Source organism: Lipotes vexillifer, unplaced genomic scaffold (assembly GCF_000442215.2).
Source record: "Lipotes vexillifer unplaced genomic scaffold, Lipotes_vexillifer_v1.1 scaffold342, whole genome shotgun sequence".
Taxonomy (NCBI): domain Eukaryota; kingdom Metazoa; phylum Chordata; class Mammalia; order Artiodactyla; family Lipotidae; genus Lipotes; species Lipotes vexillifer.
This window is the reverse complement of record NW_006786802.1, coordinates 3,636,875-3,663,219: the sequence shown is the minus strand read 5'-3', so window position 1 is coordinate 3,663,219 and position 26,345 is coordinate 3,636,875.

Here is a 26,345-nt window from a genome sequence, read left to right as displayed (position 1 = left end):
TTCTTTTGTTGTTATGGTTATTGTCTATTATATTTCTAGCAGCTACTTTTAAAATTACTAAGGCTACATCTCCTCAGATTTATCCAAGTTCAGAATGAATAATGGTAGAGGGAAACATGTTACTACTACCATTTTACAGATCACAGAATATCAGACCTGAAACTCTCTCTCAAGAAGACTTTGTGTCTGTCACAGACACTCTGTGGGAACACCTGCCATTTGTGTGGACCCTCATCAAACAGACATTTGAAAAAGTATTATTGTAGGTATCAGATGCCTTTTTAAATATTTACTCGGGTTCTAGGACATTTCTTGACTAATAAAGGAGAAAACTGTTGTTCTTCTAACCAGCAAGGGATTATCATAAAAAGCTTTGACAGCATTAACAACTGAAAAGAGCAGAAACCATAACATTATCAGTTATAACTAATACAGGAGACTAGAGAAAAATCATTAAATAATTCTCTTTTTAAACAAACTCAACAACAACAAACAGGAGGATTTGTGTAATGACCTTGGGGGCAACTCTCCTCTAAATTATTCCAAAATGTTGACTTTAATTTTCAAACACTAGTTCCAGGAAAGCAGAGTACAGAATTTTCCCTAAAATTAAATTCAAATCTCTCTTCATGTACTTGAAGGATCATAAGCTTGCAGATCCAGATTCCATGGGAGACTGTCACCCAGTGACTATGCTTGGCAGATAAAGTGAATGCTGGGGCTCAGAGAGGGTAAGTGACTGGCTCAGAATCAACAAAGCTAACGGCTGAGCCAAGATTACAATCCCCATTCAAATGCCTTCCCCTTTGGGATTTTTGCTAAATCCCCTTTGGGCCTATTGTAAATCAGATATTTATCAAGCACCCACCAAGCCTCTGCTTGTTTGCAAGGCAGACAGTGGACAATCATCAATAAATACTTATTAAGTGCCAATGTGCAAGTGAGAGTAGAAAAACAAATAAGCACAGGATTCTTCCTTCTGCTCTGAGAGTTTACAATCCAGTTGAAAAGTTAGCAAGATGTTCAATAGTTAAACTGCCAGATAAAACAATACAAACACAGTCAACAGACCAGACAAAATGAATTCTAAACTTATGGGACAGGCTCACTAAGCCATGCTGTCTGTCTTCTAGGCCACCATTCTCAAACATTAATGTTTATATGAATCCACCTCAGGATATTGTTAAAATGAGTTTCTGATACAGTATATCTAGGACAGAGTCTGATATCCTGATTTTCTAACAAGCTTCCAGGTGAAACCAATGCTGGTCCCAGGATCACACTTTAAGGCCACAAGGAGGTAGAGCTCACTCAAGGATGTGATACTTTTCACCACAGATCAAGAACAAAGTGCTGTAGGAACAGCAGGGAGGACATGATCCATTCTGCCTGGATGGGAATGGAAGAGGTTGTTTGAGAGATTCTTTGAAGAGTGAGTGGCATTTTTCCAGGTAGAGGAAGGAAGGACGCATGGGTTGAGCTAACAGGCATGAACTAAGCAGCAGAGCAAAGCACGGTGCATTGCATGTTCAGCAAGCAGTGAGGGTGAAGCACACGATACTAAGGGGTACAGGAAGGAATGGAGCAGAAAGCAGGAGCCAAGTGTAGAAAAGATATTGGACTGGATTGTGAAAGTCACTGCACTTGAAAAGTCCAAACTTTCAATGGTGGGATCCCAGAAATGATAAACTGATGGGAGAGAAATCGTGGTGGGTAGGTGGAGGCCTTCACGTTGCCCTTTCAACTAAACCATGTGGCCAACGGGGACCCTGTCTGATCCTGGATTCAGCTCTGTTTTCAAATTTTAATGGGATGTCAGAGAGGTCTTCAAAATCCCATGACTGATAAGGCATAACCAGTCCCTTTCACTGGTTGGGAATTGTGCTGTTTTCAAAAAACACTTAGCATTTCAAGGGTTCTTTTATAGGCATCTCCACAAATCTATAAAGCTACAAACTTTATTTAGCAGTTACAGACAGACTACAACTGCCTACAGGGTTGTATTCTGCCATTCTGCTTCAGATTTCAGTCCAGCTGTTCTGGGATCTTTTATTTTAGAAACTGGAAAACCAGGGTTATTAATAGGCAGCTAATTTAAATCTGATAATGTGCTGACACTTGGCTGCGTACTTCAGCACAGATGCCCATGTGTACGATGCGTATTTATTTCTGTACAAATGTGTACATGCATATGTATAAATAACAGCAAATACTATGAAGTCAACACTTAATATTTCACAGAGCCACCTGGGAGTTAGTCTCTGCCTCATAAAGAGGACACTCTTTGACATGTAAAAATCATCTAGAAGGTAATTTAAACCTGCAGGTTCAAGGGTCAGAATTACTAGACTATTGGAGAATTACACACAACCCTTTACTGGGTGGAAACAAGATCCATAAAAAACCATAGAGTTCTAGCTATACTTCCCTATTCTTTCCCTCATACAATCTAAACCACAGTCAAACTATCACTATTGACCATACATATCCTATAGTTTCCCTCCTCTTGATCATGTTATTCCCTCTGTATACTGGATGAGAGTTTGGGCTTTGGAATTATCCTTGGGTTCAAGTTCTAGCTGTGTCATTTTCTAGCTGTGTGATTTGGAGCAAATTACTTAATAAACTGAGCGGGTTCCCTCATGTGTACAGTGGTGACAGTCTCCTACGTCAAAAGGCTTTTGTGAGGATCAACTGAGATAATGCAAGTGCGCACTTAGCACAATGTGCAAACCTAACTTCTGGTGAGAGAAATCAGATCAGAGGTTGCCTGCAGTGAAGAGTCACAGGTCGTTGCTTGGATAGAGGCACTAGGAAACTTTCTAAGGTAATAAACACATTGTGTATCTTGATGGGAGCAGTGGTTGCATGGGTATATCTTCGTTGCCTAGTAAATGGGAGTAATTATTATTATAATTCTGTCCTCTCCATATCTAAATTCTATCCATTTCTCAAAGTTTACCTTAGACACCTTCGCTTCCATGAGGCCTGTGATAGTTTCCCTAATCAGATCAGATCCTGTTTTACTTTGAACTAACTTTCTTATGTTTGCACTTTTAAGACACTTAGATTCTCCCTGGTGCTAAGGTCTAGCTCTTTGTACATATCTCACATCGTTATGACTGGATTGTCAGCCCCTGGATGAGGCACGTCTGAGTGATTTTGAGATCCTGCACAGTACAGAGATCCATTCATTCTTCATCCCTCCATTAAATTATTGTAGAAAGAGTGAATTCCTATAACCTTACTTGTGGGACACATGATATTACGTTGAACCCCATTTTAGAAACTTAGTATGTTCAAAGTCCTCTCCAAGATTTCCATAATCACAGTTTCCTTCTGGCTTTGGCTATGTATGTTGACTCTCGTTACCTTGATCCAATCATAAAGTTCCATGTTATTTTTTTATAATTGACATTTGTACACATATTTGCCTTAGACACACACGTGTGAAAGAGACTTTCCTGAAGACTTGGGAAACAGGTTTGCAGAAACGTGGGGCTCATATCACAGCAATGTCAAGAGCTGCAAACAAAGCCAGCCTGTTCTTAAACATCCTCGCAGGCTCCCTGTCACCAGAGGCTTTACACTGGCCCTTCACCTCATATAGCTGCCCAGCCCCTTACCATCACCTTGTCTGTTCTCTGCTCCTTCCTGTCTCTCTTCTTCCCTCTCAGGCACAGAAACAAGTATCTTGCTTTGTCTCAGGTAGAGAAGTTCAGCCATTATCTTATTTTGCATAAGTCCCAGCCAACTCCTGTATTCTCAGTCTCATCTTGAATTCTAGCACTGATTGACATTATTTTTCTACATCAAGCAGCCTTCCTCCTCCCCAAAAATTTTGGTGACAGTACTGAAGATCATTTTTATCCCCGTTACAGATTGTCCAAACAAAAGCACGGAGGGTGACAAGAATGAAATAAACAAAACCAAAGACTGATGGTTCCTTAAAATAGATCACAATGAGGAAATGGTAGCTGAGAAGCCCACCTCATTAAGTCATCCACCTTACTTGCTACCAGCAGTAACATCACACTAGAAGTACCAACTTGAAGAGGAGAGATGGAAATCCTGGAGTTGAAAACAACTGAGTTGTTTTAACAGCCATTGAGGCTGTGAGAGTAAAATAAAAGCCAAAAGGAATTACTTTTATCTCATGATAAGAAGACTTTTCCCAGTGACTGAAAGAAAAAAAACACATGGATTTGATAAAAAGGATTTGCCTAGAACAGGTAGGAACAAGGAGATAGTTTAGTTACATCTAAGAGACCTGTAAAAATTGGGTACAGCTGTGTGAACAGTGCACCAGACATGAAGGAATGTTAACTGGAGAATTCTTTGCTGTCTGCCTGAAACTGAGAATGGAGTGGCCATCCCTTGGGGAAGCTTCCATCTCTACTCATGGCTGGCCAGATACCCATGCCCATTCCAACACCAGCCATTCCAAATTGGTCTGTGCTCGTTTAATCTAATTTATTAACTTTATAACTAAATACATAATATCGAACACATACCATGTTCTTGACACTGCATAAAATGTAGAACGTAGTCAGGAAACGAGGGAAACTTTTAAGATCAGTTGTTCTCAACCTTGACTGAACAGCTATTTGGCCTTTTTAATTCTGTTTGAACTTATCCTGCTGGTTCTCTCATTAATTAATCAAATAAATTTTGGGCAAGTATTCTATATTTACATGAGAGTCAAGCTTTCAACTTTTAAAAATTATACTTTGACACCGGGTGACAACAGTGTGCATCCAAGATTGGGATTCACTGCTATAGACAGAAGCCAAAATCCTGGCAGGCATCCAAAGAGAAACCACTGTTTTCTCTACACCAATCATAATGATCCACTATTCCTGTAAGTCTTTGATGAATCACACCTCATAATAATAAAAATTATATTTATTGTTTACTATTGCCAAGCACTATTCTAAGAGCTTTACATGCATTAACTCTCTATCATTACACAATCCTAAAAGATAGGTACTGTCATCTTCATCCCAGTTTTACAGATGAGAGAACTGAGGCACAGAAAGTTTAAGTAACTTGTCCATAGTCACATGGTTTATAAATGATGGAGCATGGATTCACACCTAGGGAATGTGAACAACATACTTGGTACTGCCTATGCCCTTCATGGCTAAGTCATGCCACTCTTCTCAAGAGAACTGGACAGCTCCATCTTGAGGGTCACTTACCAGATTCATGGAAGCCCTCATCTGGACACCTGAATTATTTTTTAAAAATCAAGGCAAGCCAAATATTCATAGCATTATAGCTGCTTTCTTTGGCAAGGCTATAACATATCCCCTCATTTTTCCCCAACCCCTATATTAGGAATCATCTTCATAAGGGCAGATGTCCAACATCTCAACACAGTGTCTTGTAAACAAATTCGATTGTAAGCTCAATAGAAACCTTGACTGGTATTCAAGAGGAGACACGACATTGTATGGAAATCTGAAACCCTTGTCATGTAATTCTGTGGATTCCCAATGTGCAATAATAAAAATATAAAAATAAAAGTGAGAAATGTTTTAAGTTTCCTCCTAATTTAAACTCATACCCAAATCGACATTTGGGCAGGTCCATCAAAAAGCACTTGGTGAGAAATCATCAGTGCACTAAGTGTTTTTATACCATGAGCAAAAGGTCTGAATTGTAAGTAATATTGGCAAGAACAAGCTATAAGTTAAGATGCAAATCCAAATCGAGTGTGCGGTGTTCTGGCTTCAAGCCTGGTAATTGAATTTCCAGTTTATTATCCTTTATGTTTTTTAATGTGAGTTTGCAATTCAAGTCAAAATGGAAAGTTGCTCCTCCAAATCTTTCCCCTGAAGCACTTCCAGGAACAATTTCTTTTCAGAATCAGGAAATGGTTTTGGGTCAGCAATATACTTTGTAACTTTTTCAAATTCTAGAAAAGTCTGTTCCAGGGATGCCCTAAACCATGGATCCACTGAAGGACACTAAGCCAGAGACCAGGGATCCTAGAGTCTGAACCTGAAACTGGAGCTTCTTATGAAAATGGGAAAGCTAAATACTGTGAGCTGGTTAAGAAGCCATGTCTCAGCTGGGAATTCCAAGGGCCACACATGAGCTTGTTTCAAATGAAATCTGCTGCTCCAACATACTTGGTTTATCCACCCCCAACAGTCTAAGCCTTTTGGTTATAACAGCTAGACCTTATCGGAAGCCCAGTCTTGCATTTATTTTTCCTAAATCTAGCCCGGAATCAAGGCTGAGGACGCCATTGCCTTGAACTAGTCTTCTTAATGGAGAAAGAGGTTTAAAGGTATTGGCTATCTTATAGTGATAATAATAATAACAAAAACAATAACTATAAACCTAACTTAATGAGGGTTTACCATTTTGCAAATTATATTCAGCTTTATGCATTATTATAAAACGTAACTCTTAATAGGCTTGAAAGGTAGGTTATTGTCCCCCAATTTCAAAGGTAGTTTATTCCCCCCAAAAGGTAGTAAAACTGAGGTTTAGAGACTTCAAGTAATTTTCCCAAGGTAACATAACTAGAATGGGGGGCTGAGCTAGGATTCACACCCAAATCTGTCTGCTCTGAAGATTGTGCTCGGCTAAGGGACTGTATACTTCTGTTTTTCTTTAAAAATTATTTAAATATTCTTTGTGTGTGCGCGTGTGTGTGTGTGTGTGTGTGTGTGTGTACAAAAGAACATGAAAGAAGAAAGCAAAAATGTACCACAAGCCCATTACCTACGCATGTACAGGACATGAAAATACAAGTGTAGTAGTAGCCTAAGATGAAAATTAAAAGATTTCCCCAACGGTAACTACTTGTAAATTTTCTTATATACCCTACCAATAAGAAGTATTCTCTAGTGACTTGTGAAGTACATATATTTCCTCCTCCAGTTTTTTGTTTTGTTTGTTTCCTCCTTCATATTTTTCTTCATTCACGAGACAATCCAATATACACTGGCATACCTTAGCTTTTATTTTCATGTTTTATATCTTGGTGCTCTTTCCATATATGTATGTTTATATATATAAATATATTTTTTTAAACAATCATTTAGTATTCCATTAACTTATTTAACCAGCTCCCAAAAAGTTAATTTAGATTATATAATTTTTTCTAATGAAAAACTTTAGTACAATGAATATTCTTAAGCATATATTTTGACACAGTTCTGTGAGTATATCCACAGGGTAAATATACAGCAGTCAGATATATTTAGTCAAGGATCCTCTGCACTGCTTAAAATTCCTATAGACATTGCCAAACAGCCCTCTAAAAAGGCTGCATCAATTCATCCTCCCACTAACAGACTATGAGTAGTGGCTTTTACTGTATCTACTTTACTTTCACATTCATGTCACTCGATGCTCCCACCAGTGTTATGAAGCAGGTAGAATATGGATAACACCCCTGAATCTAGCATGAGTCAAGGCTAGAACCCAGATGTTCAAAGTACAGAACGCTTTCCTCGGACAAATTAACTTTAAAGACACAAAGATAAATAAAAGGTCAGTACCCTCTGTTTCTACCTCTGACACCTGAAGAGAGCAAATACAACTGGGAATTTGTGGTTCAGGGCTCTGGGATAAGGGCTATAACCAAGTCTGGAACCTACTAAAATACCACTTACTTAGAGTTTGGGACTGAGCCATAACCTTCCATTGTTCAAAGGCATTTTCCTTTGTAATAATTCCATGGAAAGAAAAATGACTTGAAAGTTATATTTATTAAAAAGCCCCAAAGGCATCTGAACATCGATTTACATTTTTCTTTTTTATAGAAAAAAATAACTAGTTAAGTGTAAATGAATGTCAAACATGTGGTTTACATTTCCTTTAAGATGCATGTGGACTTTAAAAACTAATGGAAATACCTTAGGAGAAACACACTCCACAATACGATGAATTTAAAATATGTAGAACATTTGGAGCAGGTTGGTTCTTGTAGAGATCTTCTGACCTCTCACATGAGATTTCAAAGAGAGAGTCAGCTCTTTGAACCCAGGGTCCACTCTTGTTTGGGTTCATGACTTAGAGGGATGTGAACTATTCAAAGTTAAGAAGGCTTTTTCCATTACTCCCCATCCATTTTAATGAACACTTCTTCTGTTCTGGGCAGCAGAGAAATAAAGACAAATTAGAGACAGACTTGTCCTCAAGGAGTTGAAGTCCTAGTAAGAAAAAACTAGATATGGAAAGAGGTAACAACAATGCAATGTGATCAGTGTAGTATAACATACTGTCAGGACAGTACAAAGAGGGACTTTCACCCTGCCTGGGATGAAGGAAGGGTGAGGGAAGACATCCTAGTATCTTCTAATGTCATCCTAATGACATCTACTCAGAAACCTGGAGGATGAACAGGAGTAGCTGGGCAAAGAGCTTACTGACAACATCACAGCACTGAAAGTAGCATGTATAAGGGCAGAGACATAGGAAGCTTGGCTTTACAGGGAGTGCTGGTAGTTCCATTTGAGTGGAATGTAGACTAGATTGTGGAGGGACTAGTTAGCAAGGCTAGAGTAGCAAGCAGGTGTCAGACCATGTTAAGGTGAACTTTACTGGGAAGAGCCAGTAAAGGGTTTAAAGAAGAGTTTTGAGTTTTAGAAAGATTATTCTGCACTGTGAACGGAAAACAGATTGGAAAAGAGGAGTACTGGGGGTGAGGAGGATTTGCTCCTGAAATTCCATACGAAGTGATGAAGACCCAGACTAAGGGACTAGCAGTGAGGATAAAGAGAAGAGAATGAATTCAAAAGGTTTAGGCTGGGATGCCTAGGTGTGGTCAAGGGTAAAGGGAGAGTTCATGGTAACCCCTGCATGTTTTATTTGAACTTGGACATTCAATCTCAATAATGAATATTTAGTTGGCAACTGGAGAAGAGTCAATATAGCCTATTAAAAAAGGCACTTACATTAATTCATTTACTTTTCTTTTAAACATAAATAGAAGGCAATAGAAATGGGACGTATGACTGTCTACATAAAATGTTAAAGAAATCTGAAAATCCTTTAATATTAAGTATTAAGGACTCCCAGCAGACTTTACAATGTAAAAGAAGGAATATCTCACAAAAATTACAGTTGACGATATCACACTCTGGAGAAGATGTGAGGAAATGGAAACTCATCGTCACTGTTTCTGGAAATGCATATTGATACAATCCAGAAATCTGACTTCTCTGTATAAACCTTAGAGGAACTCTGCTGTACAGGTACATGTACAAGGATATTAATTGAATCACTGTATTTAAAATAATATTCAAAGGTGAATGGATAAATTGTGGTATATTCATAGAACACTATTCTGCTGTTTAAGTTAATAAACTATGTTTAAATTTAAAGTGGATAAATCTCAAAAGATAGCTTTAAGTGGAAAACATCAAATTGCTGAATGATATTAAAACAATCCATTGCATTACTTATATAGACACTTACATTAGTAGTAAATATATTATAGTAGACAGATAAAAGAATGCCTAGGGACATCTACTTCTAAAAAAGAAGTAATCAAGGATGGATATTAAAGGGCTTCAAAAATGTCTGGTTTATTAAACCATTTATTTATTTTTTCAACCACTGCACCATTGACATTTTGGAACAGATAATTTTTTGTTGTGGAGGATTTTCCTATGCATAGCCGGATGTTTAGCATCCCTGGCCTCTACATACTAGATGCCAGTGCCACCACGGCCCATCGTGACCATCAAAAATGTCTCTAGACATTGCCAAATTGTTCCCTGGGGGCAAAATCACCCTTGTTTGAGAACTACTATTTTTTAGATTGATATTCCTTACATTAATCCTTACATTTTTCTTTTTTAAAATGTTTTACAATAAAAGGGATGGGGGACGAAGGGCACTCCTTCAGCTATTATTTTAATCAACTATAGCATGTGCCGGTGTTCAGCCATCAAGATGCATAAAACAGAACACTGTCCCCATAAGAATTCTTCACCTAGTCAGGTAAGGTAGTGTGGAGGTGAAGAGGCCTTGGAGTGGGACAGATCAAGGTCTAAGGATGGGGCTTCCCTGGTGGCGCAGTGGTTGAGAGGTCGCCTGCCGATGCAGGGGACGTGGGTTCGTGCCCCGGTCCAGGAAGATCCCACGTGCCGCGGAGCGGCTGGGCCCGTGAGCCATGGCCGCTGAGCCTGCACGTCCGGAGCCTGTGCTCTGCAACGGGAGAGGCCACAACGGTGAGAGGCCCGCGTAGCGCAAAGAAAGAAAAAAAAGATCTAAGAATGGATCTAGGACAGATCTAAGGACAGCTCCTGACTCTGCCACAAATTAGCTATGAGGACCTCAGCTTCCTCATGTCTACAATAAGTATTTTTCTTAAAGTGAGGTTTTATCTGCTGGAACTCTGAAAAATAGTAAGCATGCCATAAAGGGCCATCATTATATTGCTCTTTGTTGTTTTCATTATTATTTGTACGCACATAATAAATCATATAAGATTCAGAGCTCCTCAGCAGGTCTGCCTTTGTGTTGGTAGTCACAAGGAATAGGAGAGCAGCTTGTTCACAGCGATTGCCTGTCAGATCCTACAAGCTCAGCCAGATGACAAGCACTCCCATTTTGCAGTCACATAAGTATAAGTCACAGTGAGGCAAAGGGAGAGAGAGGGTGTGGGCCAAGCAACATGAAACAGCTCACATGGCTCACGACACAGAAGCAGGTACCCAAGAAGTTCTTACGTACTCATTTAAATTTTCATACTCATTATAAAATCAAAACCCCTCCTTGTTTTTTCTCTCTTTTAATACTACCTAGATTCTCCTCAACTCATCTGCAGGCCCTACAGGGCAATATCTGACCACACCGCCCCTAAGCGTTGCCTATTTGCATACTCAAATAAAAATTAACACATTCTCATGTTATGGGAAATGTTCTGGAGTCTAGGGAAAACTTGTCTGGCACTTGAGCAGCCTTCCTTAGTAATAGTCCTAATACTAGTTGATTTTCTTCCAAATATGTGCAGGTTGTTTTATATTTTTATAACAGGATATTTGCAAGAACCAGAAATTTAGTTTCCATTATATATTGTTTACTATTCTTCACAAGCCATTGTTGAATTCAGTACTGAAAATACTGACATATGCTATGATCAGCTATATGCCACAACATTACATACGACAAACAGCCAGAAAGTTGCTACAAGGGTTGAGAAAGGAAAAAATTCTTCCCTTTGGAGCAACCAAAAAGCCTAGAATAGAAAGGAAGCCTCTGAGCTGAACCACAAGGAATGGTTGTGATTTGGTTAAGTAGGAATGCAAGACAGGTGGTCCATGCCTGCACAAGAACAAACATGAATTAAGGCAAAGCAATAGGAAGTAAGTCATTGTAGAGAACTATGATTCTGGTTTTACCTAGAACATCATAATCATAGCACCACAGAATTACTTAATTAACTTAACAATTCATTCAACAATTAATTGTGTAGCACCTAAAATGAATCCAGCACCTCACTAGGTACTATGATATATATAACCTGGATCCTTCTATAACACCAGGGAACAAATCAATAATTATGGAGTTGTCAGGATCAACTGGTGGGAGGATGGGGGAAATGTTTGTATTCTAGAAATGGAGTAAGGACTCTAGAGTGTCCTTTGTATTACTCTATAAGTGCCATATAGTGTCACTAGTATGACTCAAATATGTCATCTCAAATTTGGCTCTGTCCACTAACATATGAATTTATACATCATCATTGCTTTGTATCCTCCTGGATAGAACATGACCCAAGATGTACCTTCACTAACCTCCCTTACCATCACAATTCATGGTTCCCAAGGACTGTCTCTGTCCTAATGGATGAATTCAATTCACAGAATTGAATTGTTTTCAGAGTTCTTCTCATCTCTTGAAATACAGCGTATCACACTGGGCTGAGGAGAAGCTATAAGAACAATCTGCATTGCTGCTAAATAATCATATTCACTGGGCTTTATCTGGGCTGCACATACCTTTAATGTGCTTTTAAAAACATCAAAACTCATTTAATTTACTTCTAAAAATGAATAAGGAAATAGAAAAGGAACACATTAATGACTATCCACATAACTTGTTAAAATTTTAACCCAGTTTATTATTCAGTGTACTGTAAATCAAATTAATTACAAATATTGGTATTATGATGTATACAAAGTTAGTTTCTAATCTTTACCACTTTAACACAGTTAAGGTGCAAAAAAAAGAGACTTCTAAGTGCTATCTGAGCATACTATAGACTGCTTAGAAGTAAACTACTATAATTCATATGCATTCTATTCACATACAACTCTCTGACAGATCTACTGTGATACTTAATAATCCAATGCCAACATGGATTAAAATGGTTTAGCAAGCACTTACCAGAAATGAAAATTAGTATCTGCCAAGAGATGACATGATTTTAAAGAAACACAACTTTCCAAGTCACTGTACTACAGCATATGGTTTGCAAAGATTAATCCAAACGTACAAAATCAGTGTTCTATTTGTATGACTGGAATTCTGTAATCATCAATCTAAACTAGTGCACTGTTAGATAATACGGCACCCCAAATCTACCTTGCTGCTTGAGGGCACCTTCGCGATTGAAACAAACCTCTTCCTTCTACAGATGAGAATATAGGGTACTATCAGGGAAGTTGTGTCTTATCCAGGTCCTACTCATAGGAAAGTTTGTCAGTTCTAGTCCGGTATTTGCTCCTCCACGCCTCATGGACACTCCAGGGGTCCCTATAGGGCTTCCTACTGTGCTAGTGTGAGACAAAAAAAGGAGTGAGGTAGCATCCTCCAAGATGTGATTGATGGGTAAGGAACAGGATCCTCTTTATAAGCCAAAGCTTGGAATTTCATCATCATTAATTATCCTTTGGGGATCTTACAAGATTTAATAAACTATTTTTTCTAAAATTTCCTGTTGATAGAATAGTCCTTATAGAAGAAAAGCTTAAATAATCAGTTAGCACCTTGGTAGAAATGCTAGCAAAATAAGGAGAGAATAGCCATAAGGCCAGTGAACAAAGAGGTAGGCTGTTTGAACACACAGAAAGGGAAAATGATTTGAGCCAAGTGTCAGAAAAATCATTCTCACAATCAGGGCAAAGTTAAATGGATGGAGGCAGGTGATACAGGCAGTAGATTTTCCATTATTGGGTGTGTCCGAGTACCAAATGGCCTTTTACTTGGCAAGGATGCTATAGAGATTATTTAAGAATCAGTTAAGGGTTACCAACAATAATTCTAAGTTCCTCTCTAACTCTGCAATCCCATGAATCATTGAAATAAAACTGAACAAAGGAGATGTTAGAGAGTTGAGGGGTCCTAGAGATAAGTGGGATAACACCGAAGACAAGTTCTACTCGCTTTGTATTTTTTATAAAGTAAAATTACCTTGAGAACAATTGAATAAAAAGAGAGAAGACATGCTTGAAACTGTGGAGTTCCTTACCATATCCTATCAAGTGGCACCCACAAGTGAGGGCTGTGGTACATCTAGATCCCTAAGATGTCAGAGAGACCTCTAAGCCTTGAACACCTTACAAAGGTCATAGATCCTAAGACTGTTTTCAATTTCCATCACCTCTGTAAGGAGGAGTTCAAGTACAGGATTTATTATTTTAATTAGGGGTAGAAAGCAGCAGACTTATTCAGTGGGCACTGAAAATTAATGCATTATTATTATTATTACACAAATTGTATATATGATTATTCTATTGTATATATGATTATTCTATTTCTCTAACCCTTGATCCAAAGGGATTATTATTTTTATGTTTTAGAATTATATATAGGTATGCTTAGTGCTCAGTTATACATACAAATTAGTTAATGTAAGTATGTATGCATTTATTTATTTTAAATGACAAAGGGCCAAACTTTTATGTATAGAGAAGCTCATCACCTTTAATCCATGACACCCCTAGTGGCTACTGAGTGAACTTCTAATACAGAGCCCAAACTATAGGTTGGAACAAACTATAGGTTGGAACTTCCCAAAAGTGCGCTATGCATGAGTTATAAGCAGGGTAGAAGTCAGTGTTGTGGGGCCTAAAGTTTATACAATTTGGAAAATCTTTTAAAAGAAAATGAATTAAAAACTATGGATTCAAGACTTCCCTAGTGATCCAGTGGTTAAGATTCCATGCTTCCAAAGCAAGGGGTGTGGGTTCGATCCCTGGTCAGGGAACTAAGATCCCACATGACACACAGCATGGCCAAGAAAATTTTTAAAAAACAAACAAACTATGGATTCAAAATTAGGTGCAGGACTTTGGATGGAGCCCATGAAAGTGAGAATTCCTGAAGTATAAGTTTCATAAGTATTCCAAACTATTCCCAAAAACTGCAGAGAAAGGAACACTTCTGAACTCATTCTATGAGGCCAGCATCACCCTGATACCAAAACCAGACACACACACACACACACACACACACACACAAACACAAATTACAGGCCAATATCACTGATAAACATACATGCAAAAATCCTCAACAAAATATCGGCAAGCCTAATTCAACAATACATTAAAAAAATCATACACCATGACTAAATGAGATTTATATCAGGAATGCAAGGATGGTTCAATACATGTGAATCAATCAATGTGATATACCATGCTGACAATTTGAAAAATAAAAATGATATGATTATCAAAACAGATGCAGAAAAATCTTCTGACAAAATTCAATACCCATTTATGATAAATATTTTCAACAAAGTGTGTATAGAAGCAACATACATCAACATAACAAAAGCCATATATGACAAGCCCACAGCTAATATCATACTCGATGGTTAAAAGCTGAAAGCATTTCCTCTAAGATCAGGAACAAAATAAGGATGCCCATTCTCAGCACTTTTATTCAACATGGTATTGGTAGTCCTAGCCACAGCAAACAGACAAGAAAAAGAGATAAAAGGAATACAGTTTGGAAAGGAAGAAGTAAGTAAAACTGTCACTGTTTGCAGATGAGATGATATTATTCATAGAAAATCCTAAAGACACCACCAAAAAACTACTAGAACTTATCAGTGTATTTGGTAAAGTTCAGTATACAAAATTAATACACAGAAATATGTTGCACTTCTATACACTGACAATAACCCATCAGAAAGAGAATTTTTTTTAAAATACCATTTCTAATCACACCAAACAACAAAATACCTAGAAGGAAATCTAACTAAGGAGGTAAAAGACCTGTATTTGGAAAACTGTAAGACAATGATCAAAGAAATTGAAGATGACACAGATGGAAAGTGTTCATAAACTGGAAGAATTAACATTGTTAAAATGATCATGCTACCCAAGGCAATCTACAGATTTAATGCAATCCCTATCAAAATACAAATGGCACTTTTCACAGAACTACAACAAATTATTCTAAAATTTGTATGGAAAACACAAATGACCCTGAATAGCTAAAACAATCTTGAGGAAGAAGAACAAAGCTGGAGGTATCACACGCCCTGATTTCAAACTATACTGCAAAGCTACAGCAATCAAAATAGTATGGTACTGGCACAGAAAAAAAGACAATAGATCAATGGTACAGAATAGAAAGCCCAGAATGAATCCATACTTATATGAGCAATTAATCTATGACAAAGGACGCCAGAATATACAATGGGGGAAAGACAGCCTCTTCAATAAACGGTGTTAGGAAAACTGGACAGCTGCATACAAAAGAATCAAACTGGACTGCACAAAAATAAATTCTAACTAGACGAAAGACTAAATGTAAGACCTGAAAGCATAAAACTTCTCGAAGAAAACACAGGCAGTAAGCTCTTTGACATCAGTCTTAGTAATATTTTCTTGGATATGTTTCCTCAGGCAAGGGAAACAAAAGCAAAAATAAACAAATAGAGCTACATCAAACTAAAAAGCTTTGGCACAGCTAAGGAAACTACCAACAAAGTGAAAAGACCATCTACAGAATGGGAGAAGATACTTACAAATGATGTATCCGATAAGGGGCTAATATCCAAAATATTCAAAGGACTCATACAATTCAACATCAGAATTAACAAACAACCCAATTAAAATATGGGCAGAAGGCTTCCCTGGTGGTGCAGTGGTTGAGAGTCCGCCTGCCGATGCAGGGGACAGGGGTTCGTGCCCCGGTCCGGGAGGATCCCACATGCCGCGGAGCGGCTGGGCCCGTGAGCCATGGCCGCTGAGCCTGCGCGTCCGGAGCCTGTGCTCCGCAACGGGAGAGGCCAGAACGGTGAGAGGATCGTGTATTGCCAAAAAAAAAAAAAAAAACACATAAAAAAATGGGCAGAGGATCTGAATAAACATTTTCCCAAAGAACACATATACGTGGTCAACAGACACATGAAAAGATGCTCAACAGCACTAATCATAAAAGAAATGCAAATCAAAACCACAATGAGCTACCATCAGAATGGCTATTCTCAAAAACACAACAAATATCAAGTATTGGTGAGGATGTGGAGAAAAGGGAACCCTTGTGCACTGCCGGTGGGAATATAAATTGGTGCGGTCACTATGGAAAACATTATGGAGATTCCTCAAAAAATTAAAAATAGAACTACCATATGATCCACTAATTCCACTCCTGGGTATTTATCCAAAAAAAAATGAAACCACTAATTAGAAAAGATATATACACCCCTATGTTCATAGCAAACTTATTCATAATAGCCAAAATATGGAAGCAACCTAAGTGTCCATCAATAGATGAATGGATAAAAATGTGATATATATTATATATATTATCACATATATGTGCGTGTGTGTGTGTGTGTGTATATATATATATATATATATACACATATATATATACACACACACACAATGGGGTATTACTCATTTTGAATTCATTATGAAATGTATGGAAACACCGAATTACTATGTCGTGTAACAGGAAATAACACAGTGCTGTAGGTCAATTATACTTAAAAAAATAAAAAATGGAAAAAGAGGTAAGATTTGTGGTTACCACTGGCAGGGGCCTGAGGGAGGGAAATTTGGATGAAGGCAGTCAAAAGGTACAAAATTCCAGTTATAAGATAAATAATTACTAGGGATGTAATATACAACATGATAAATATAATTATCATCACAGGGTTCTCATCACAAGGAAAATTTTTTTAGTCCTTTAATTTTGTAGCTATATGAGATGTGTAGATGCTCACTAAACTTACTGTGATAATCATTTCATGATAAATTTAAGTCAAATTACTATGCTGTACACCTTAAACTTATACAGTGCTGTATGTCAATTATATCTCAATAAAACTGAAGAAAAAATAATAAATAAATAATTTTTTGGAAAAACCCCTATGGATTCAAAATTAGGTGCAGGATCTTGCATGGAGCCCACGAAAGTGAAGTTTCATAAGCAACCCAACAAAGAAACCTCTGGTTGACAGGTGTGGCAAGGATCTGACCCACTCCTCTCTCAAAGTGGCCTGGTAGACTTGAGGTGGGCAGCATCCCTGATAAGTGCCTCCATCCAGCCATGGATCTATTTACCCCTTTTGGCTATATCCATTGAGCACCATTCCCGGTAACTTGAAGACAACTGCGCTTTCTGTGACTACAAACACATTATCTTCTTTACTTTAAGCTAGAACTGGAAGGGAAGACAGAACACACCTCATGTTTTCTAACTCTCCAAGGAATTATAATCTCTTACCCAATTTATACCTCAAAACAATTCTGTAAGGAAAAACAGGTTGTATTATCCTTGTTTGATAAGAGAGTAGACAGAATTTTTTGTCATTTTTAAATGAATGTCCTTTTCATGTGCTTTTTTCTCCCTCCTTTTCTTAATCTCCTGTCTCTTATCTCCACTTCCACCAGAAAATATCAAATGATATCTTCATCATTTCACAGGAGTGTTTTTAATGTGATTGCCATTTGTGTTGTGAGAGCTAACTACATGAGCATGTTCACCTACGCAGAAGGAATCCCAGTACCGTTTTCAGTCTTTCAGTAAAGACTCCATGAGCACACAAGGCATCTTTTAAAAATACTTAATATATTTGCTATATACTGTGGTTCTGAACATGTCATTTCCAAAATGCTCATTTACCAAGAAATCTGCGTAATTAGCAGGTGCCAAAAAATGCTACAGAGGAGTATTTCCAATCTGCTGGATGACAATTCTTTTTCCCCATGAAGGCTGCAATGGCTTAACAAAGAGATGTTGAATTTTCTGTGCTGAAAAGTCACATATGCCCCATCTGGGCATCAAACACTATGGTATTTCCAGCTTCTTCTGTTCTTTCTAGGAAGATCTGTGAGGCAGGTGAGCTCAGGCCTGTAAAAATCTGGGTTAGCATGGAGAGCTTTTTGTCTCACTTATTGAAATTAAATGCTAATTGGTCCCAGAGCTGCAGACAATTCTGAGATACAAAACAGTGTGCATCATGGACATTTCTCCTTGGACTAGTGTGAAGTGCCCTCAAAAAGCACAGATGCTGGCCTACAGTAGGTATGCTCCTTGTTGAATTGTTGAAGGAAATAAATAAATAATGAATGAATGAATGAATGAATGAATGAACAAATAAAGAGAAAATCCCCCACTGGTTTCAAAACTAACTTCTGGCCTACCAGAAGCTGTTAGTGATCACAGTATTATTCACAACCAATAATATTAATATTATTTAACTCGTATGTATAAATCTCCACCTTACCCTCCACCTTGAAGGGTAACGTCTCCACCTTTGGCCTTTCCACACCTCAGAACTTTTACCTACACTATTTAAATAGCTCCTCTGAGGGTAGATTTTTTTATTCTCATTTTTCAGGTAAATAAATAAGCTCACTTGATGAGGTTGGATTACTCATTATTATAAACTGAATATCTGTGCCCCCCAAAATTCATATTCTGAAACCCCAAGCTCCAATGGGATGGTATTAGCAGGTGGGGGCTTTAGGAGGTAGTTAGGTCATGAGGGTGGAGCCCACATACTGGGATTAATGTCTGTTGGGAAAGGCAATCTCTTGCACGCAGTCTTTTGACCCCCACTTAGCCACAGAAGAATGGACCTTGGTCCTGTAACACTTCCTTACCAAGAGATAAAGAGCCCTCACAGCCTGTGTTGGACTTGTCACCTTATGTAAGAATATCTTTCCCTGTTTCAGACTCAACATGTACTCCTTTGTTCTGTTTAAGCATGTGTGCCATGCGGCACCTGACCAACCCCACTACCATATCTGTCCTCTTCGGGAAAGAAACAAGGTCTGTCTGCTACGGCACAAGAGGAGTGTGTGCAGACTGAATGCTGCTGAGAGGGACCTGCTGGCCACGGAAGACCGATGCCCACAACTGCAGCAGATCTTGCTCTGTCTCTTCCCTGTGCGAGTAAAGCATTGTTCTATCCAGTGCTTGCCTGGTTTGTCTTCTCCTTGGTGACTACAATACCAATAAGCAGTGGGCAGAAGTCCTTGAACTTCTACCGCTGATAGTGGATACTGTCTAGCATCTGTTATCCACTGAGGATATGCCATGTGAGGATACAAAGGAAGTGAGTGCTCTCCAGACATTGAATCTGCTGGCACCTTGATCTTGATCTTTTAAACTGATGTTTTTAAAAGAAACACCTTGATCTTGGAGCACCTTGATCTTGGAGGCTGTTTTAAGCAGCCTCCAGAACCAAGAAGTAAGTGTTTGTTGTTTAAGCCACCCAGTCTATGATATTTTTGTTATAGCAGCTCAAACTGAGAAGTTTGAGAACAAGGAGAGCAAATAAGTTTTACTGAAAATGTCATCTTCAATCCATTGGTACTGGCTTCTTGGAGTGTGACGCTGAGAGAAGAAGCTACATCCAAGTTCAAAAGAAAGGAGAGGCCTGAGTGATTAGCAATGTCTGCCATGAACACTGAAGAGGAAAGTAGTAAGTAGGTGTGCCACATTTTGCTGATCCTAACTGAGAATTATACTTTACTCACTCTACGTTTCTAACGCTCTAGTTTTTTTATGGAAAAGAACCATCACTTTTCTTTAATCCTCCAGAACTGAACTTAAGCACACCTTAGGTGCTCAATGTGGATTCATTCATTAAATCAACTAAATTAAAATGGCCTTCCATCACGCTAGATAGCAAAGATCAAGATTCTATGATGGTAACAAGAGCAACAATAACAGCAAAAACCGCAAAATATTTTGGCTTTTATGAGCACAATTTGAATCTAAGACATGCAAACTCTCCATAATGTGCAAGCTTATTTCCCCGATGAAACCACAGGAATTTAATAAAATAGCATTCTTTCCCATGGAATGATCTCTCTCCCCTATCCTCTCACTTTTAGTTGAAAATCAAATTTGAATGCTGTGTCTTCTCGTGCATCTTCAAGATTTATTCACGAGTCACAGCTGAATGCTGTACGTGTTGTATTTATGTGAACGAACACACATGAAAAAAAAAAAAGAATCAGTTCTATTATCTAGATAGATGTATGTCTGTCAGCATCTGAGAGAATATCCATCCTGGATGGTACAAGTATTCAGCCACTCTTTTAAAAACATCAGTCTGGCATTGTAAGACATATAACTACAACATAAGCAATGACCTTTATATGTGTCTTCCCTCCTATTATCTACACACTGTGAAAGAGAAACAAGTTGATATTGGAAATCTCTGTAATATCGGTTTAGTAGCTATTTATTTCAAATGTATTCTGCTTGGCTCACCAACCATAATTTTATTAACAGTGGCAATATATCGAGACATTATTCAAGGGAATTCTACTCATTCACTCTACCCCACTACCCTCAACACACACACATATCCTTTTGAGAAGAATCAGAGGACTCTGTTTTTTTTCTAACGAAGGATCCTACGGTCACTTAAAATCTTTATAACAATTTTTCAATTAAATTTCTAAAACCTTATCAGGAGTATGGCATCTTCAAGGGATGTAGATTTCACAGGAACTATACTCTACAAGCTTTGTAATATTTCAAATGACTTAGCCACAGTGATTAATTTACCCTTCCATTCTCTAAAAGGTAAGTGGCACTTAGAACAAAAAAAAAAAAAAAAAAAGGAGGTTTATTTTCGGCAGAAAATTTTCTAGGATTTTTCTTTAGATGTAGGTCATATTATATTGGTGCTCCAGCCAAACTAAATTCCTGCTACCACTCCTAGCAACACTGAATGACTCCCAACATTAGAAAAACTGGTGGCAGAAACATTGTTAATTACACTTCATGAAAAAGAAAATCGTAAGATAATTTGGATACAAACTTCTGCAATTAATCAATTTTGTGCCAACTGGCCATTTCATATCATCCACCTTAAAAAAAATCCATTGACCATAAAAGTGCTCTGCCTTCTTCACAAGAGAAATCATGACACAATTTTCCCACTAACTACCTCAACACTTTACAATGCACGTGTGTGAGCTGCCATTGATCTTCCCCAGGCCGAAAACATAAGAGAGTCAAAATGTACTGTTTTCTAAACCAAGCATAAGCCTACAAAATGATCTCATTTCTTCAACACCTAGTTTCCTATTACCACTGTAACAAATTACTAGACGCTTAGCGGTTTAAAAAACCCCCAATTTATTTTCTTGTAGTTATGGAGGTCAGAAGTCTGAAAAGAGTCTTACAGTGATAAAACCAAGGTGTTGACAGGATTGGTTCCTTCTGGAGACTCTGAGGGGAGAATCTGTTCCTTTGCCTTTTCAGATTCTAGTGGATACCTGGGTTCTTTGGTTTGTGGCCCCTTCCTCTTTCTTTAAAGCACCACTCTAACCTGTTTCTCTCATCACATCGTCTTTTCCTCTTCTGAAGTCAAATCTCCCTCTACCTCTTTCTTGGAAGGACACTATAATTATATGTAGGGCCCACCCAAATAATCCAGGATAATCTCAAGACCCTTAAATGAGTCACATATGCAAAGTCCTTTTTGCCATATAAATTAACATTCACAAGTTTCAGGGATTAAGACCTAAATATCTTAGAGTGTTATTATTCCACCAACCACATCAACTAATTAAGTTCCTTGCCAAAATAAGAGGGAAATAAAATTGACTTCTCTTTTAAAATTAGACACCACTCACAAAGAGAGTATACAGAATAGATGTAATAACTTTCATGTAACTTTCAGGTTCGAATGTAAATCTAACCTGTAATATCAAGCTCAGTCTTTAACATGGTATTTTAAGCAGTTTCTTGGAAGTGAGTAAGGATCAGTGTTACACAATTAAGAACTTGGAAGGAGACCCTATGAACAAACAGGGTTTTTAGTTCTAAGCAACTATATCTAACTTCAGCTAACTTAAGGAGAAAAAATATTCATTAAAGGATCGATAAATCAATTGCAAGCTAGAGGGCTCAGCTCTGACTCTGAGGAAAAAAACAAGAGAGACTGGACGTAAGGAAATATTACTTAGGTTACATAATAGGAACAGATTGATTCATATGATACTTCTGGACTTTTGCTAAACATGCTTGGGTTTTTAAAGCTAAAATGCCTAGGGTTTCATCTAGAAACATGCCTTGCTAGTAAACTGAGACAAGTTAATTAAAATCTCAGCCTCAGCCTCTTCATATGCAAAATGAATAACATAAGAGTACTCAATACATAAAGTTATCACGAGGATCAAATGAGATATTACACATAAATTACTTTACAACGAACAATACCTGCCACATACTGTGGAAAATAAATTGGAAAAATCACTGACCCTTATTATTCTTGCAAACCCAACCATGGTTAATTTCTCAACTGTCCCTGAGCCTTTGCCTCGCCTTCCCAAGATTCAAACTCCTGAATGGAATCACTTGAATCCCCTAGCTCTTCAAGGACAAAAACAAGAAAAAATCTTTCTCTTTATTTCCATAGGAAAGCAAAGCCCTATCTCACCCTTTGAGCAGTATCCCTCTAAATAAGAAGACGATTTGGACCTTGAATTGAAGACAAAGGAAAAACAAATGGTACCATAGCAAAATCCAATTTAGAATAGGAGCAGCCAACTGGAAGTAACCCAGGGCCAGGAGCCACATCCAGCAGAACAATCCAACGGCCACTTGACCATTCCCCCACCTTTGCCTGTTACCTTGGTGGCCTTAGTTCATTATCTCAATCCTTATTTAGTTGGTTACCCCATGATAGAATTTAATTCTAAATTTGATTTTTGGTATACATTCAAAAAAATAAAACACAAAAAAATACTAATATAATTTATGAAACTCTTTATTGTACATGTCCACTGGATATTTTTAATTTGGATAAATACTGTTAAAATCAATGCATTTCTTTTTTTTTCTTTTAAATGGATGAATTTCATATTTGGAGATGGAACACATGATAAGGAGTTGGAGACTAGACTTTGGGTAGTGATCAAACAAAATTTTACATTCATCAGAAATAATTTTATTATTTTATTAAAAGTTTTAAATTCACAGAAGGCAGACAGTAGAAGCAAGAAGTACTACACCCTGTAGCCTGTGGAACAAACACAACATTCACAGAAAGACAGACAAGATGAAAAGGCAGAGGGCTATGTACCAGATGAAAGAACAAGATAAAAACCCAGAAAAACAACTAAATGAAGTGGTGATAGGCAACCTTCCAGAAAAAGAATTCAGAATAATGATAGTGAAGATGATCCAGGACCTCGGAAAAAGAATGGAGGCAAAGATCGAGAAGATGCAAGAAACGTTTAACAAAGACCTAGAAGAATCATAGAACAAACAAACAGAGATGAGCAATACAATAACAGAAATGAAAAATACACTAGAAGGAATCAATGGCAGAATAACTGAGGCAGAAGAACAGATAAGTGACCTGGAAGACAGATGGTGGAATTCACTGCTGTGGAACAGAATAAAGAAAAAAGAATGAAAAGAAAAGAAAACAGCCTAAGAGACCACTGGGACAACATTCAACACAACAACATTTGTATTATAGCGGTCCCAAGAGGAGAAGAGAGAGAGAAAGGACCAAAGAAAATATATGGAGAGATTATAGTCGAAAACTTCCATAACATGGGAAAGGAAATAGCCACCCAAGTCCAGGAAGCACAGAGAGTCCCATACAGGATGAACCCAAGGAGAAACATGCCGAGACACACAGTAATCAAATTGGCAAAAATTAAAGACAAAGAAAAATCATTGAAAGCAGCAAGGGAAAAATAACATACACGGGAACTCCCATAAGGTTAACAGCTGATTTCTCAGCAGAAACGCTACAAGCCAGAAGGGAGTGCCATGACATATTTAAACTGATGAAAGGGAAGAACCTACAACCAAAATTACTCTACCCAGCAAGGATCTCATTCAGACTAGATGGAGAAATCGAAACCTTTACAGACAAGCAAAAGCTAAGAGAATTCAGCACCACCACACCAGCTCTACAACAAATGTTAAAGGAACATCTCTAAGCGGGAAACACAAGAGAAGAAAAGGACCTACAAAAACAAACCCAAAACATTTAAGAAAATGGTAATAGGAACATACGTGTCGATAATTACCTTAAACGTGAATGAATTAAATGTTCCAACCAAAAGACACAGGCTCGCTGAATGGATACAAAAACAAGACCCAATATATGCTGTCTACAAGACACCCACTTCAGACCTAGGGACACATACAGACTGAAAGTGAGGGGATGGAAAAAGATATTCCATGCAAATGGATATCAAAAGAAAGCTGGAGTAGCAATACTCATATCAGATAAAATAGACATTAAAATAAAGAATGCTACAAGAGACAAGGAAGGACACTACATAATGATCAAGGGATCAATCCAAGAAGATATAACAATTATAAATATATATGCACCCAACATAGGAGCACCTCAATACATAAGGCAACTGCTAAAAGCTATAAAAGAGGAAATCGACAGTAACACAACAGTGGGGGACTTTAACACCTCACTTACATCAATGGACAGATCATCCAGGCAGAAAATTAATAAGGAAACACAAGCTTTAAATGACACAATAGACCAGATAGATTTAATTGATTATTTATAGGACATTCCATCCAAAAACAGCAGATTACACTTTCTTCTCAAGTGCGCATGGAACATTCGCCAGGGTAAATCACATCTTGGGTCACAAATCAAGCCTCAATAAATTTAAGAAAATTGAAATCATAGCAAGCATCTTTTCTGACAGCAACACTATGATATTAGAAATCAATTACAGGGAAAAAATGTAAAAAACAGAAACACATGGAGGCTAAACAATACATTACTAAATAACCAAGAGGCTACTGAAGAAATCAAAGAGGAAATCAAAAAGTACCTAGAGACAGATGACAATGAAAACACGACGATACAAAACCTATGGGATGCAGCAAAAGCAGTTCTACGAGGGAAGTTTACAGCAATAAAATCCTACGTCAAGAAACAACAAACATCTCACATAAACAATCTAACCTTACACCTAAAGGAACTAGAGAAAGAGGAACAAACAAAACCCAAAGTTAGTAGAAGGAAGGAAATCATAAAGATCAGAGCAGAAATAAATGAAACAGAAACAAAGAAAACAACAGCAAAGATCAATAAAACTAAAAGCTGGTTCTTTGAGAAGATAAACAAAATTGATAAACCATTATCCAGACTCATCAAGAAAAGGAGGGAGAGGACTCAAATCAATAAAATTAGAAATGAAAAAGGAGAAGATACAACAGACACTGCAGAAATACAAAGCATCCTAAGAGACTACTACAAGCAACTCTATGGCAATAAAACGGATGACCTGGAAGAAATGGACAAATTCTTAGAAAGGTATAATCTGCCAAGGCGGAACCAGGAAGAGATAGAAAATATGAACAGACCAATCACAAGTAATGAAATTGAAACTGTGATTAAAATCTTCCAACAAACAAAAGTCCAGGACCAGATGGCTCCACAGGTGAATTCTATCACACACTTAGAGAAGAGCTAACACCCATCCTTCTCAAACTCTTCCAAAAAACTGCAGAGAAAGGAACACTCCCAAACTCATTCTATGAGGCCACCATCACCCTGATACCAAAACCAGACAAATATACTACAAAAAAAGAAAATTACAGACCAATATCACTGATGAATACAGATGCAAAAATCCTCAACAAAACAGTGATTAACCATATTAACAAATTGAAGGAGAAAAACCATATGATCATCTCAATAGATGCAGAGAAAGCTTTTGACAAAATTCAACACCCATTTATGATAAAAACCCTGCAGAAAGTAGGTGTAGAGGGAACTTTCCTCAATATAATAAAGGCCGTATATGACAAGCCCACAGCCAACATCATCCTCAATGGTGAAAAACTGAAAGCATTTCCACTAAGATCAGGAACAAGACAAGGTTGCCCACTCTCACCACTCTTATTCAACATAGTTTTGGAAGTTTTAGCCACAGCAATCA